Source organism: Pongo pygmaeus, chromosome X (genome assembly GCF_028885625.2).
Source record: "Pongo pygmaeus isolate AG05252 chromosome X, NHGRI_mPonPyg2-v2.0_pri, whole genome shotgun sequence".
Taxonomy (NCBI): domain Eukaryota; kingdom Metazoa; phylum Chordata; class Mammalia; order Primates; family Hominidae; genus Pongo; species Pongo pygmaeus.
The window spans coordinates 100458648-100476496 of record NC_072396.2 but is presented as its reverse complement, the minus strand read 5'-3'; positions in this window follow the sequence as shown (position 1 = coordinate 100476496).

Below are 17849 nucleotides of genomic sequence, written 5' to 3'. Positions count from 1 at the left end.
TCCTGTGTCCATGTGTTCTCATTGTTCAATTCCCATCTATGAGTGAGAACATGCGGTGTTTGGTTTTTTTGTCCTTGTGATAGTTTACTGAGAATGATGATTTCCAATTTCATCCATGTCCCTACAAAGGACATGAACTCATCATTTTTTATGGCTGCATAGTATTCCATGGTGTATATGTGCCACATTTTCTTAATCCAGTCTATCATTGTTGGACATTTGGGTTGGTTCCAAGTCTTTGCTATTGTGAATAGTGCCGCAATAAACATACGTGTGCATGTGTCTTCATAGCAGCATGATTTATAGTCCTTTGGGTATATACCCAGTAATGGGATGGCTGGGTCAAATGGGATTTCTAGTTCTAGATCCCTGAGGAATCGCCACACTAACTTCCACAATGGTTGAACTAGTTATGATGGTTAATTTTATGTGTCAACTTGGCTGGGCCATGATGCCCAGATATTTGGTCAAATATTATTCCGGATGTCCTTTGGTGCTTTTTGATAGGATTAACATTTAGATTGGAAAATTCAGAGTAAAGTAGATTGTTCTCCATAATGTAAGTGGGCTAAGTTCAAATAGTTTCAAGGTCTGAAAAAAGACTGACCTCTTCTGAGCAAGAGTGAATTCTGTGGCAGAGTGCCTTAGGCCTGGAACTGCAGTATCAACTCTTCTCTGGGTTTCCAGCCTGCTGGCCCACCCTACAGATTTTGGCCTTACCAGCCTCCTTAATTGTGGGAGCCAGTTCCTTAAAAACAATCTCTTTTTCTCTATATACACATTTCCTATTAGTTCTGTTCTCTGGAGAACCCTGACTAATACACCAACTCATAGTATTTTCCAGAATATTTTGGCTCCTTTTAAATTGTTTCTTTTTTTCTCATCAATTTGTAGGATATTAACTTCTTGTCATATTCTTTTTCAAATATCTTTTCCAGTTTGTTATTGCCTATTGCCTTTTGACTTTAGTTTCTTTCTCTTTTTTTAAAGCTATGAGCTATTTCAAACAGAAGAAATATACAGAGAAAAATATAATGAACACTCATGCACTTTTTTTTTTTTTTTTTTTTTTGAGACAGAGTCTTGCTCTGTCACCTAGGCTGGAGTGCAGTGGCATGATCTCGGCTCACTGCAACCTCCGCCTCCTGGGTTCAAGCGATTCTCCTGCCTCAGCCTCCTGAGCAGCTGGGACTACAGGCACGCCTGGCTAATTTTTTGTGTTTTTAGTAGAGATGGAGTTTCACCATATTGCTCAGGCTGGTCTCGAACTCCTGATCTCAAGTGATCTGCCTGCCTACCTTGGCCTCCCAAAGTGCTGGGATTACAGGCATGAGCCACCACGCCAGGCCCTCATGTACTCTTTATCCAGTTTTATTAAATACTAACAATATGGCATCCTGCTTCAGATCTTTTTAAACTAATAAAACAATACTAATAGAATTGAAAGTCCTATATTCTCTACTCTAAGCCCAGCATGCTCCCTCTGTAAAGCTACCTCTATCCTAATTTTTGTGTTTATCATTACCATGTACATTTTTATACTTGTTTTATGTGCTGTTATTCTTGGATAAATGATATGTGCATATACATTTCTGTCTTCTTAACAAATATGGAGTTTTTGATGTTATGTGTAGGATTTTATATATGTCTATTTGATCAAACAACTCACTGTTCAAAGCATATATTTCTTTATTAATTTTTTGTTGGCTTAATCTATCAATCACTGAGAGAGATTTGTTAACGTTCCTGTTGTTAAAATTTAAAATGGAATCTATTTCCCTTTTAAATGCTGTCACTTTCTGTTTGCATATTTTGAAACTTTGCTAACCTGTTCATGGCAAGTTTGGAATTGTTACATCTTCCTGGAAAATTGGAACTTTTATCATTGTGCAAGTATCTCCTTTTCCTGAGCCCTTACCCACTTTTTTCCTTAAAGTGTCTTTTGTTTGCTGTTTATATAGTAATCATGACCCTTTTTTGGTTAGCATTTGTCTAAAAAAAATTTCTTTTACCCTTTTCTTTTGAACTTTTCTACTTTCTAAAGTTTTAGGTATGTCTCTCAAAAATAGCATTTAGCTGAATTTCTTTTCTCTCATCATCTAAACACTTCTGTTTTATAATTTAGTTTAGTCCATTTAACAATACGTGATTACATATGCATTCGTAATGTATTGTTAATGATTTGTTTTGTGCTTTCTACTTACCATGGCTTTTTTCTTTACCTCTTTTTCTTGAACTCCTGGACTCAAGCAATCCTCCCACCTCCGTCTCCCAAAGTGCTGGGATTACAGACCTGAGCCACCACTCCAGCCTCTTTACCTTTTTTCTTTTTCTCCTTTCCTGCTTTCTAGATTTGCCATTCTCATCTTTTCTCCATCTTCTAGTTTGAAGTCTGACCTCTCCAGAATGATTTTTCATTTGATTGTCAGTAGCCCCAGAGTTATCACCATTCTGTGATCATTCTGCATGTGGTGAGTTTTGGGGAATGGTTTCTGGATCAAATGGGTAATGTAAATTCAAACCATAAACCTGTTTTTTTAAGATAAGCTTATGTTAATAAATTCTTAGAGTAGACTCCCTGCCCACCCCCCAAACCCTGAAAAGAAAGCAACATGATATAGACAGTTTCTTGTGCCAGTTGTTTGTGTGCTTCTACTTCTTCCTTTTATTGCGGTTGCAGCTGTTCAAGACTCATTTTTGTGAGGAACTTCTCAGTTTCACCTCCACACTTAATGTATACTCTAGGCCATATCTTGCCTCTGCTTGGACTTTAGAACTCAAACTTCAAACTTGTTCTGACCAGCAACGTTCCTCAATGTGCCTGCAGTTTCAGCTCTGGGTTTTATTTCTCTGGCTTTCAATTTTCTCTTCATTCTTTGCCACTGGTAATCTCCTTTACTTTCATTGGAGCACAGCTAGGCATTTAAAAAGATGTTTGCTACATTTTACCCAACATTCCTAGCTGTTTTGTAGTTGGGGGATTTTCAGATTCTCTAGTCTGCCATATTTGTAGAAACGGAAGTTGAACTTCGAAATTTTTAATACTTTTTTTCTAACAAGTTATTTAGGTTTTCAGTTGATCAGGATGACAATAAGGACCTTGAGATTCACTAACCCTATTTTGTTATCAAGCTTTTTTCTAAAACTCAAAAATAGTTAATATTTTATTTTTATAATAAAATTTTAGTTCATTTTACTGATGATTCATTTGTTCGGCATGGTGTTTTCTATCAGATGACTTCCTTTTGGATTCTATTTTCTTTCCCTCCTTCTTTCTTTCTTCTTTCCTTCCTTTTTTCCTCCCTCCCTTCTTTCCTCCCTTCACTCCTTCCTTCCCTTTTTTTCCTGTCACTCTTGATAATGGTTTAACTGGAAACAACACCTTTTGTTCTTAAGACAAAGAAAATAAACATTACTTTAATGTTTCCTGGTCTTTATTATTGCTAAGGGAATGGCTGTTTGGTCTAATTTTTGTTCTTCTCAAGATAATTTCTCTTTTTTTACTGGCAACTTTCATGATTTTATCTTTATATTTGATGTTATGCTTTTTTTTGTATAACGATGTGTCTGGGTACAGATTTATTTATTTATTTTTTTACTCATTACTCAGAATATAATTTTGATCTAAAGATTAGTGTCTTTATATTTTGGAAAAACCTAGCCATAAACTCTACAGATATGAATTCTGCACCATTCCCTCCTTTTTTTCTCTTCTGGCACTCCTGTTAAAGGGATGTTGCGGTTTCCCAATCTATTCTCCATATCTTGATCATATTTTTCTGTTCTTTGAGTCTTAGTGTCTCATTCTGGGTGAATTTTTTGCTATCATCACTTTTCAATTCATTGATTATTCAACTGTGTCTAGTTTGTTCTATTTTTTGTTAAAATTAGATATTTCATTTCTAGAATTTCTGGTTGGTTGTTATACAAATTTGCTTGTTCATGTTTTAGTTCTGCTTATTTTTATTCCATAATTCACTCTTCTTTGATTGAGGGAATTTCTTCTTTTTCTTTTTTAGTATTCTAAACATACTCAAAATCTTTGTCAGACTACTTTCTAAAATTACTTGGCTAAAATAAAGAATCCTTTAGATAGACAATAAATATGCTGCATTGGCCTCTCACCTCGCTAAACTTGTAGTTTCTCTTGAGCTATATATGCAGGCAATTTATTTTTGCCAGTTTCCTTCCTAGAGCAGGATAAATCCACCCCAGATCTTAGCTTTATGCAATAAGCTTTGCTCATTTCCCATCTTATTTCTACAGCACTTTTAGTCACTGTTACCCTACTAGAGATAAAATCCAGCCATCCATACTTTGCTTCTAAGAATTGGAACCAGCAAGCTAGTGGCTCTGGGATTGCCCAACACTTTGTATTTTTGTTTGATTTCTGGTCCACAGAGCTGTTTTTCTTGCTTTTGACCTGAGTTGCATCTTCTTATTTTTATCTTCATGTATTTTTGTCTGTAATTGCAAAGTGGAGCAGCAGAGATACATCGAATTGTGACCTTTCTATGCCTGCCATTTCACTGCAAGTTTTTTTTTGTTAATATTTATAATTACACTTTCTGCTTATAAAGCCAATTACAGAAGTCCTGGCCAGAGCAATCAAGCAAGAGAATAAAATAAAAACCTTCCAAATATAAAAAGAGAAATGTTGAACTATCTCTGTTTGCTGATGATATGATTCTATACCTAGAAAACCCCAAAGACTCCAACAAAAGGCTGCTGGAGCTGATAAATGATTGCAGTAAAGTTTTAGGATACAAAATCAATGTAAAAAGTTCAGTAGCATTTCTGTACATCAATAATATTCAAGCTGAGAGCCAGATCAAGGACACAATCCCATTTACAGCAGCCACACACATAAAAAATACCTGCGAATACATGTAACCAAGGAGGCAAAAAATCTCTATAAGGAAAACTACAAAAAACTACTGAAAGAAATCATAGATGACACAAACAAGTGGAAAAACATTCCATGCTCATGGATTGGAGGAATTAATATCGTTAAAATTGCCATACTGCCTGAAGCAATCTCCAGATTCAATGCTATTCCTATCAAACCACAAATGTCATTTTTCACAGAATTAGAAGAAGTTATTCTAAAATTAATATAGAATCCAAAAAGCAATCCTAAGCAAAACGAATAAAGCCAGAGGCATCATATTACCCAACTTGAAAATATGCTATAAGCCTACAGTAACCTAAACAGCATGGTACAAAAGTAGACATAGACCAATGGAACAGAATAGAGAACACAGAAATAAAGTTGGGTAATGTGATGTAAGCCATCTGATCTTTCACAAAGTCAACACAAATAAGCAATGGGGAAAGAACTCCCTGTTCAATAAATGGTGCTGGGACAGCTGGCTAACCGTATGCAGAAGACTGAAACTGGACCCCTTCCTTACAACATTTACAAAAATTAACTCAAGATTAAAGATTTAAAAGCAAGACCTAAAACTATAAGAATTCTAGAAGAAAACCTAGAAAACACCATTCTGGACATCAGTCATGGGGAAGAATTTATCACTAAGTTCTCAAAAGCAACTGTAATGAAACCAAAAATTGACAAGTGGAATCTAATTAAACTAAAGAGGTTCTGTATAGCAAAAGAAACTATCAACAGAGTAAACAGCCCACAGAATGGGAGAAAATATTTGCAAGCTATATATCTGACAAAGGTCTAATATCCAACATCTATAAGGAACTTAAACAATTCAACAAGCAAGAAACAAACAAGCCAGTTAAAAAGTGGGCAAAGAATATGAGCAGACACTTCTCAAAAGAAGACATACAAGCAGCCAACAAACATATAAAAAATGCTCCATAGCACTAATCATCAGAGGAATGCAAATAAAAACCACAATGAGATATCATCTCATACCAGTCTGAATGGTTATTATTAAAATGTCAAAAAAATAATAGATGCTGGTGAGGCTGTAGAGAAAAGGGAACACCTATATGCTGTTGGTGGGAGTGCAAATTAGTTCAGCCATGTGGAAAGCAGTTTGGAGATTTCTCAAAGAACTAAGAGTTGAACTACCATTCGACCTAGCAATTCCATTACTGGGTATGTGTTCAAAAGAAAATGAAGCATTTGTCTGGGCTCGGTGGCTCATGCCTGTAATCCCAACACTTTGGGAGGCTGAGGCGGGCAGATTATGAGGTCAGGAGATGGAGACCATCCTGGCTAACACGGTGAAACACCGTCTCTACTGAAAAAATACAAAAATTTAGCCGGGCATGGTGGCACACGCCTGTAGTCCCAGCTACTCGGGAGGCTGAGGTGGGAGAATCGCTTGAACCCGAGAGGTGGAGGTTGCAGTAAGCCAAGATTGCGCCACTGCACTCCAGTCTGGGCAACAGAGCGAGACTCCGTCTGAAAAAAAAAAAAAAAAAAGAAGGAAAATAAAGTATTCTACCAAAAAAACCACATGCACTCATAGCACTGTTCAGAATAGCAAAGGCATGAAATCAATTTAGATGTCCATTAATGGTGGATTGGAAAAAGAAAAGGTGGTACATATACAACATGGAATCCTATGCAGCCATAAAAAAGAATGAAATTATGTCCTTTGCAGCAACATGGATACAGCTGGAGGCTATTATCCTGAGAAAATTAATGCAGAAACAGAAAGCCAAATACTGAATGTTCTCACTTATAAGTGGGAACTAAACATTAGGTACTCGTGGACATAAAGATGACAACAATAGACACTGGAGACTACTAGAGGGGGAACGGAGGGAGGTGAGTAGTGGTTGAAAAACTAACTTTTGGGTACTATGCTCATTTTCTGGGTGACAGGCTCAACTGTACCCCAAACCTCAGCATCATGTGATATATCCATGTAACAAACCTGCCTATGTACCCCTGATCTAAAACAAAAGTTGAAATTATTAAAAAATAAATAAATACTTACAATAATTTAAGGTGTAAAAGAAAGCATCTTGGACTTCAGTTGACCATTGTAAAATTGTTTACCCTTGAAGTATCTTGAAACAAGTGTTGATTTGGAGAAATTTTTTGACATATGTCATGGTTTCCAACAATAGACATTAAAACTCCATATTCAAGAATTATTTGGAATCTTTAAATAAAATATACTCTATTTTAAAAACTTTTTATTATGGAAATTTCAGAAGGAGAGAAAAAGTAAGGATATTAGTCTAATAAATCCTCATGTATCCATCACCCAGCTTCTACAATTATCACCACGCTGCCATGCTTGGTTAATCTATCCCATCTCCACCAACAGTTCATTCTGTTTATTTGTGTTGAAACATATCAAAACAAATCTCAACTGTGGTATCATTTTAACCACATTGACTTCATTATATATCTCTAACAAGGCTTTAAAAATTGTAACCACAATATTATTAGCCAACAAAAGTAACAATAACTCATTAGTATCAAATGGGTTCATGTTCAGTTTTCCTCAATCATCTCAGACATGCCTTTTTACAGTTAGTTTGTTTGAATCAAAATCCAATCAAAGTCACACATTGAAATTGCTGGTATGTCCTTTAAATCTATTTCAATCAATGACAGTTTCCCCTTATCCTTTTCCCCCCATGTCATGTATTTGTTGAATAGTCTGGGTTAATTGCAGGTCATAGTAATTTAATTTGCAAAATTAGTTAAAAATGTGTAGATAAGTTGTTGAAAGAGCTTGGAAGAAATGCTGAAAACTTTTTTAAAGTACCATTTAATATTAAGGTAGAACATTAATAGAGAATGTCTTCTGTATTAGTCCTTTTTTGCTGTATATTAAATTATTCTAAAACTTAGGTAAGAATAATAAACATTTACTATCTCATACAGTTCCTGAGAGTCAGGAATTTTGAAGCAGCTCAGCTGAGTGGTTGCTCAGGGTCTCTCATGAAGTTGCAGTCAGGTTGTTGGCCTGGGTCGCAATTTCTGAAAACTTGACTGGGCTGTCACATTCTCTTCTAAGATGACTTACTCACACAGCTGTTGGCAGGAGCCTTCCATTCAAGGAAACCTGGATCTCTCCATAGGGCTGCTTAAAGCATCACTTCCATAGGGTGAGAGTGCTCCGAGGAGGAAGGAACGAAGACAAAAGTCATAGTCTTGTTACCTGAGCTTGAATGTTACATACGCTCACTTCTGCTACATACTATTGGTCATACAGACCAACCCTAGTACAAACTGGGAGGGGAGTGTGAATACTAGAAAGTGAGAATTATTGGGGACCCTCTTGGAGGCTGGCTATCTAAATGGGCAGTAAACCAGAAATAAATTGATTTATCATTCTACCTATTTCCAATCTTGCAAGTAACATAATTTTTCCTTGTGGCAGGCACCAGAATAGGGCACTGATATGACAGTATTAATAGGGACCTTTATTTTCAAGTTCAACTCACATTTTATATGTGGTGGGAACTAATTCTTGCCATATGAACATTTCTGATACTATATTAGTAAATGGATGCATCTGTCTTCAATATAGAGGACAATTAGCCTCTAGAAACCCAGGAATGATAATCTTACACACAGAGGTCACATCATTAGGATCCACAGCATTTCAGGGATGATCTCAATAACAAAAGTGAATGGACTCCTCAGGACACACAATTATGAGTTATTTGCAATAGTTTTTTAGGCTATTAAGCTTCTCATTAGCACAAGATAGTTAATATTCCAGGAATGTATTATTAATGTTACTTTGTCATTATGGAAACAGGAAAAAGAGTACTTGTAGTAATACCATGGATTTCAAAAATGTCATCAGAACAAGAATTATGCATGCATGAATGAGACGTTCATTATTTTATTGCTTCTTATTTTAACTATATTAACTTAGTCATATATATCTAAGGCATAGCCAAAGGTGGGATACTGTAGATATGATAAAGGCATAATGAACGTATTATATCAGTAAGCATTTATCAGCTCTTTTAAAAATAATTCAAATAAGAAGATGTTAGAAAGGATGAGACCTTAAAATACTTATCATTTTATCCCCTCATTTCAAGGATCTGACAGGTAAAGCAATTTACCCTAACTCAAAAGGTAAATTTGTATCTGTATTCTTACTAGAAAATGGAACCAGAATGCCTGACTCTTATTCCAGGGATCTTTCTAGCACATTATACCACTCTCTAATCATTAAAAATAAGACATCCTCAGTATCATCTATAAGGTTTTTATTAAATTCAGTGGAGTTTATGAGGCAAAATACTATAACAGCAACAGAAAACCAAAACCAAAATTAATATAAATTCAAATTTATAATTTTAAAATATTTAATTGACAAATAAAAATTGTATATAGTCAAGGTATACAATGTGATGACCTGATATGGTATACACTGTATAATGATGATCACAAATTAACACATCCATCACTATCTATGCTATACATTAGACTCCCAGAAATTGTTCATTTTATACATTTTTGGTTTGTACATTTTGGTCAATATCTTTTTATTTCTGCCACCCCCTAGGCCCTGACAACTACCACTCTACTCTCTGTTTCTGTGAGTTTGACTTTTTTGATTCCTTATGTAAGTGGATCATACAGTATCTGCCTTTCTGTGCCTAGCTTATTTTACTTAGCACAGTGTCCTCCAGGTTCATCCATGTTGTTGCAAATGGCAAGATGTCTTTCTTTTTTATGGCTGGATACTATTCTATTGTGTATATATTCCGTATTTTCTTTATCCAGTAAACTGTTGACTGGCCCTAGGTTGTTTACATATCTTCAATGCTTCAATGAACATGGAGGTGCAGATATCTCTTTAACATACTGATTTCATATACTTTGGATATATACCCAGAAGTGGGACTGTTGGATGGTATTAGTTCTATCTTTAATTTTTTCTTTTTCTTTTTTTTTTTTTTTGAGACAGAGTCTCGCTCTGTCGCCCAGGCTGGAGTGCAGTGGTGCGATCTCAGCTCACTGCAAGCTCCACCTCCTGGGTTCATGCCATCCTCTTGCCTCAGCCTCCCGAGTAGCTGGGACTACAGGTGCACGCTGCCACGCCCGGCTAATTTTTTTTTGTATTTTTAGTAGAGACAGGGTTTCACCCTGTTAGCCAGGATAGTCTTGATCTCCTGACCTTGTGATCTGCCCGCCTCAGCCTCCCAAAGTGCTGGGATTACAGGCGTGAGCCACCGCACCCGGCCTATCTTTAATTTTTTTTAGGAACCTCCATACTGTTTTTTATAATGGCTATACCAATTATAGCCTATCCAACAGTGTACAAGGGTCCCCTTTTCTCCACACTCTTGCCAACACTTGACATGTCTTGTCTTTTTTATGATAACCCTCCTAACAGGTATGAGGTGATGTCTCCTTGTGGTTTTTTCATTTCTTTGATCATTAGTGATGTTGATCACCTTTTCATATATCTGTTGGCCATTTGTGTATCTTCTTTGACAAATGTCTATTCGGGTCCTTTGCCCATTTTTAGATTGGGTTATTTAGTTTTTTGCTATTGAGTTGTATAAATTCATTATATATTTTGGATACTAACTCCTTATAAGATACTTGGTTTGCAAATATTTTTTCCCATTCCATAAGTTGCCTTTTTATTTTGTTGATTGTTTCCTTTGATGTACAGAAGCTTTTTAGTTTGATGTAGTCCCTTTTATTTATTTTTGCTTTTATTGTTTGTGCTTTCAGTATCATATCCAAAAATAATTTCCAAGGTCAATGTCAAGGAGCTTTTCCTCCACACTTTCTTGTAAGAGTTATATGGTTTCAAATCTTACATCTTTAATTCAGCTCAAGTTAATTTTTGTGTATGGTGTAAGACAAAGGTGCAATTTCTTTCCTTTGTATGTGGATATTCAGTTTTCCCAACAACACTTATCGGGAAAGAGCCTTTTCTTTCCCCACTGTGTATTCTTGTCACCCTTGTAAAAGATTAGTTGACCATACATGCATGAGTTTATTTCTGGATTCCCTAATCTATTTCACAGGTCTATGTGTCTGCTTTTATGCCAGTACCATACTGTTTTGATTACTATAGATTTATAATGTAGTTTGAAATTCAGCAGTGTGATGTGTCCAGTTTTGTTTTTTTCTCAAGATTGCTTTGACTATTGAGGGTTGAAGCAGTGAAGGAAATCAAGAAATGCATTACATAAGGGATAAAGAGCCTATTTTTCTCTTGTTACACACTAACATACAGAAGAAATCTGTTGATAGAAAAATACACAAATACTGACAAACAAAAAACTGTTGTAGATTTTTATTTATTTAAGGACCTTGAAACTTTCATTTTAATAGGAACCATAGAGCAAAATATAGAATTTCTGTAGAGTTTCTACTTATTCATTTTGTACTCTCCTTGTTTATAAAGAATGTGAAGCAGCCTTTTGAGGAGTACATACAATAAAATAAGGAGAAAATATAAATAGGAATTATCAGGGCAAGCCAAAACAAAATTACGAGCAGAAAGTCAAGATCAGGAAAAATCAGGGCACAAGAGTCTGCAAAACTCCTGAAATTTAGCTTCAAATTTAGCTCTGAGATTCCTAGAAATCAAAAGAAAAAAAGAAACACAGTTATTTTCATTACTTTTGTGGAAGGTTTCCAAGTACCAATTGGATTCTAAAAAGAAATTTTGTGGGAGGCTGAGGCAGGAGAATGGCTTGAACCTGGGAGGTGGAGCTTGCAGTGAGCTGAGGTCGTGCCACTGCACTCCAGCCTGGGCGACAGAGTGAGACTCCGTCTCAAAAAAAAAAAAAAAAAAAAAAAAGAAATTCTGCACATTGGGCTTTCTATCAGGAATACCGAATGATATAGTGGACAACAATTTCAATCTACAGCAAAATCTGTAGTGAAATTCTTATTAGCGTTTCTTGTGTTGTCCTTTGAAAATTACACTGATGTTAATACATATTTGAGTTGCTGAAGGTTATTTCTGAAAGTCTAGGGTGGTTTAGGTCCTAGACACCTGATTCAGATTGCCTACTTAATTGAAAAATAAAACTTAAAATATCTAGAAAAATGAGGGAATTGAATATCATTTGAATACTTTCGTAAGTATATCATAAAATATGTTTATCAGTGCTTTGATCAGAAAACCATATAGTTAATTTGTATGAATAATTGTTATTGATGTGTTTATGAAATGTAACAGTAATTCCAAAAGAATTACCCAAATATAAATTATATAATAAAAAGATTTAATAACCTCAATGTAAAAAATCAGGTTATTTCAATAAAACGTGAAATTGGTGAGGATTAGTGATGATGAATAAACGCATTATTAAATCTGTCATTCCATATAGATGAGATCAATTGGCACTTTTTTTATATAGGTGGAGATATAGAGATCAAATTTTTTAATGTAAACATAGACGTTAGTACAATAAATCCAATGTTGTACTGGAGCCAAATCATACTAGCTCCTGAGAGCTAATTGTTGGCATCATTAATGTTATGTTGGTAACTTGAAATTGGCAATGTTGGAAGTATTTACACTACCAAAACCAGCAATTGGTAAACACAAAAGCACTACAAATCACAGCTTTTTGCGGGAGGACCAGTTTACTAGAACACCACATAATAAAACTATCATATACAACTTCCATATCACCAGATTACAAAGAGAAAGACAGAAAGTGAGCAAAGCACAAGGAAAACTAGAACAATGAGCAAACGAAATTTAAAAGCAATGATCAGCTGGGTGGAACGGCTCACGCCTGTAATCCCAGCAATTTGGGAGGCTGAGATGTGTGGATCATTTGAGGTCAGGAGTTCGAGACCAGCCTGGCCAACATGGTGAAACCCTGTCTCTACTAAAAATACAAAAATTAGCTGGGAGTGGTGGTGCACCCCTGTAGTCCCAGCTACTTGGGTGGCTGAGGCAGGAGAATCCCTTGAACCCGAGAGGCAGAGGTTGCGGTGAGCTGAGATAGCGCTACTGCACTCCAGCCTGGGTGACAGAGCGAGACTCCGTCTCAAAAAAAAAAAAAAAGTAACGATTTATTAAATCTGGACATATTAAATATGGCAAATGTCAAATAGCATGTCAAAACTATGACCAAATATATCACTCATCATGATAAATATCAAAGGATTAAGCTCTCCTAATACAAGACCGATATTCTACAACTAGGTTAGAGAAAAATTGCAAATAAAGAACAAAGCTTTATTAGGCAAATTAAAGTGAGAGGAAAGAAAGGTTCACAACTTCAACACCAGGCAAAGTAGAATAAAAAGTAAAAAGCATAAAACTACATTGAAAAGACTGATTTTTATTGACAAAACAATGGTTAAGTATCAGATAACATCGAAATATATAATGCAAAAGTTATCAGAATGTAAGGAAAAGTTAGCAAAATCACAACCATCGGGAAATTTTGACACAACTTTTCTAATCTTTGACAAATTGAGTAGAAAAACAAGAAAGTAAGGAAGAGACTAATAATACTATCAATTTCACACACACATTTGTGCTATAGAAAATACACTTCTTTTTTTTCAAATGTCTATGAAACACCAAAATTGATCATATTTCATATTTTAATCCACAAAAAGAATCTTACTACTTTCTCCAAAGAAGAAATTGTGTAAACTGCGTTCTTTGTCAAGGTTGCATAAAACCACGTAATAGCAGAGTTATAAATAGAAAAAATGGAACCATTAAGAATCAAAAAAACAACTCTTCTAAAATGGATATTGGAGCTAGTAGAAATCAAGCTTAGCTTAAATCGCTATTTAGAAAATAATGCCAGGGAAAACAATACTATCAAACTTATGAGGCGAAACTGCATTCAGAGGAAACTTACTCGTTTTAAGTGTATTTATTAATAAAGCAACTATTTGACATGAATTGTAAATATTGGTGCAAAAATTCCAAGTAATGAAGTAGCAACCTGAATCCAGTAATATATTCAAAGAATAATAGCTGATGATTAAGCAAATGTTATGATTTATAGTTGTAAATGTTATGAATAATAGTTGATGTTTAAGTAAATGTCGTACCATTAATGCATGGATGGCTCAATATTAGAAAACCAATAATAATTCATAATAGCAGGCCAAAGGAGAACAATATTTCAACAGATGCTTAAATATTTTTTCTGGGGGGAAAATGCCAATAGATATTCCTAAAGAAAACCCCTGGTAAAATAGAAGTAGAAAGATAGTTTCTTCACATTATAAAAAATTATCTCAGTCAACATTAGCATTATACTTAATGAAGAAATACCAGAAGCATTCCTATTAAAATTCAGAACAAATAGGACTATCTACTATTATCTCTATTATTCAGTGTCATTATGGACATGTTTGTCAAAGCATGCACAAAATATAAATGTATAAATCAAGTATAAATGAAAAGTAGGAAATTTTCATTATTTGTAGGTGATGTAATTCTCGATCTGCAAACCTCTGAAGAATGAAGTACAAAACTATAATATTAATATACTAAAATCAATATACTTACTATATTCCAGCAATAATCCATTTGTTAATGAAATGAAAAACATCTTCACGATACTGACACAAAAATGCCAAATAGTAAAATTTAAAAAAACATGTGCAAGACCAAATTAAGATAACTACAAAACTCTACTAATGACATAAAAGAAGACTAATTAATGGAGAAACACAGGAAGTATATCTACACATGCAACAAACTTTCAAGCGAGCTCATATCACAGTATGTGTGTATGCATGCATGCATGCATGTATATATGTACTTAGTATTTGCGTATATGGAGAGAGAGATGTACAATGGCCAGAGCATCCTATAGTTCATCTGAAAGAATAAACATGAGAAGATATCCAATTAAATTCTAATAAAGAAGTGTAAAAGGATGGAGAGAGGTGACTTGTCTACCAGATACAAAAACATGTTATAGAGCTACAAGAATTGAAATTGGGAGATGCTGGTGCCAAAATAGAATGAAGAATGGAACCAATACATAAGGTATTTCGAATCAGTGGAGACAGCATGATTATTCAATAAACGATTCTGAACAACTGGACAACCAGTTGTACAGGAATAAATTCTAGATAAATTAAAGGATAAAAGATATCAAGTAATAGACCCCAGCATTGGCAATATGAGATGCTAATATATAACAAAGATGGCATTTCAAATTCAGTGAGGAAAGGATGGAATATTTAATATATGGTTCTGGGACAACTGGCTGTCCATATGGAAGAAAATAAAGTTAAACTCCGATTGCACATCATATAAAAACACACACACACAAAAACAGATGGATTAAGTACTAAGTGTAAACAAATAAAAACTAAAATCCTGGAAGAAAAATAAGGAGATTACATTTATAGCTTCAGAATAGGGGAGACATTGGCAAAACAGGAGAACCAGAAGTTATTAAAAAATGTAACAGTTTTGACTATATAAAATGGAGATATTTGTTATGGCAAAAGATACAATAAATCAGTAGATTATAGATCTGGGAGAATTCTGATACTAAGGTGACAAATAATTTATTATGTACAAAAATTATTACAAATTGACAAGAAAAAAACACCCTAATAGAAAAATGAAAAAGGATATAAAGAAGCAAATCACAGAGGGCCTGTCGTGGGGTCGGGGGTAGGGGGAGGGATAGCATTAGGAGAAATACCTAATGTAAATGATGAGTTAATGGGTGCAGCAAACCAACATGGCACATGTATACCTATGTAACAAACCTGCACATTGTGCACATGTACCCCAGAACTTAAAGTATAATAAATAAATAAATAACCCAACCAACCAAACCAAAAAACCCCACCAGGATTGCAACCCCAACTCTGCCACTTACTGGCCACATGACTCCCATGCATATTGCCTTACTTTGAGCCTCAGTTTCCACATCTTGTAAAATGGTTTTCTTTTTTGGAGTTATGAAAATTAAATGAGATGACACGTATGACTGAGTCCCCACCCTCCACACACACACAAAAAGTAAATGTCTAAAGCTCACCGACAAGCAGATTCTTCTAAATTGAAATAATGAATTATATTCTTTTAATTATAAAACATATATTTTCATATATTTTATTCCTAAAATTGGAATGTCCCTTAGAATTGATGGCATTCTACAATCACTGAAGGCTGAGTAACAGTTATACCATGATTTCCCCTGCTGCACATGCATGAACATGGTTGTTACTACCGGAAGCATGGCTGGCCAACTACAATCTCTACATGTTTCACTCAACAAAATTACGGAAGGAAAGAATGTGAATCCTGACTGTTTATTTAAAACCTTGTATTGACACTTTCTGATATAATCAAGAAGATCCCAGCATCAAAAACTGCAGAATGGGTGTCAGTGGCTTCAAATAAAATCCTGGTGATGATAATGGAGCAATCTTTTAAGAACGTTGCACCACCAATGTTTTTGATGACACATAAAATAACATTATGTGCAAAAACATGGATGATGATGATTTTGAGTTGAAAGCATACATAAAAGTTGGATTCAATGTTTGTTAGGTTTTTTTTTAGGAATACCATAACCAATTTAGTTTATTTATATGCACAGGAATAATATACAGTAAAATTATTTGGGTAAGTATGTCTAAAAGAACTTTTCAATAAGAATAAAATAAAGATTCTAAATGATTAGAAAGTATTGTGTCATTTTTAACTGGTAGCACATTTTCTTTCTTCTTAGTGGTGCATAAAATAATAACACATCTTAAAATCAAAGACGTTTTAAGACTTAATGAAATACAATACAATTTACTATTGAACAGCAGGGGTTTAAACTGCACTGGTCCACTTATGCAAGGATTTTCTTCTGCCTCTGCCAAAACTGAGACAGCAAGATTAACCCTTCCTTTCTCCCTCCTCCTCAGCCTACTCAACATGAAGACAATGAGGATGAAGAACTTTATGATGATTCACTTCCACTTAATGAATAGTAAATATATTTCTCTTCCTTATGATTTTCATCAGAACTTTTTCTTTTCTCTAGCTTCCTTTATTGTAAGCATACAGTATATAATACATGTAACATGCAAAATATGTCTTGTTCAACCTTTCTTGTTTTCTGTAAGGCTTCCTGTCAACAGTAGTACCTATTAGCAGGTAAGTTTTGGGGGAGTTAAAAGTTATACAGAGATTTTTGACTGTGCAAGGGTGGGGAGCGCTCTGATCTCTGCATTTTTCAAGGGTCAACTGTATTATGTCTCTCCTATTGGGAAAACAAGATCCCCCTTCCAAAAAGATATGTATAATAGCATTTTTGCAAAGCAAATGATGACCTCCAAACTCGTATATATAATAATAGTTAACATTTATAAAACACATATGATGTGCCAGAACTCTTCTAAGAAATGTACATGCATTAACTCAATTAGGTAGATATTACTATGATCCTCAGTTTACAAATGAGGAAACTGAGGTATAGGGAAGTAAAGTCACTTGTCCAGGTTCACACAGCTGGTAAATGGCAGGAATGCAATTTGAACCTAGGCGTTTTGGCTCCAGAGTGTCCATGTTCTCTCTTAATGATTCATTCATATTCTCATATTCTCTTTCTCTCTCTCTTACTGAAATGCACACATTCTCTCTCTCTTTCTCTCACGCAAAACACCCCTCCACATTTTGTTTTTCTCTTTATGCCCCTCCCTCATTGGGTTTAATTATGAGCATGAAGAAAACTCTGGAAGGATATATACTAAGTCGTTAACACAGGTTATAGGGGTGAAGGTGATATGGGAGAATGTCAAGCAAAAAGAGAAAAAGAATAAAAAAAGAGAAGAACTCCATTAAAACTCCAGCTGTGTATGATATAGTTATGTTTATGCCTTATATAAAATTAAATGTGTGTATATGTATAAAACATGATAAATAAAAGTTATCTAAAGATTTTCAGACAGTCCATAAAATATA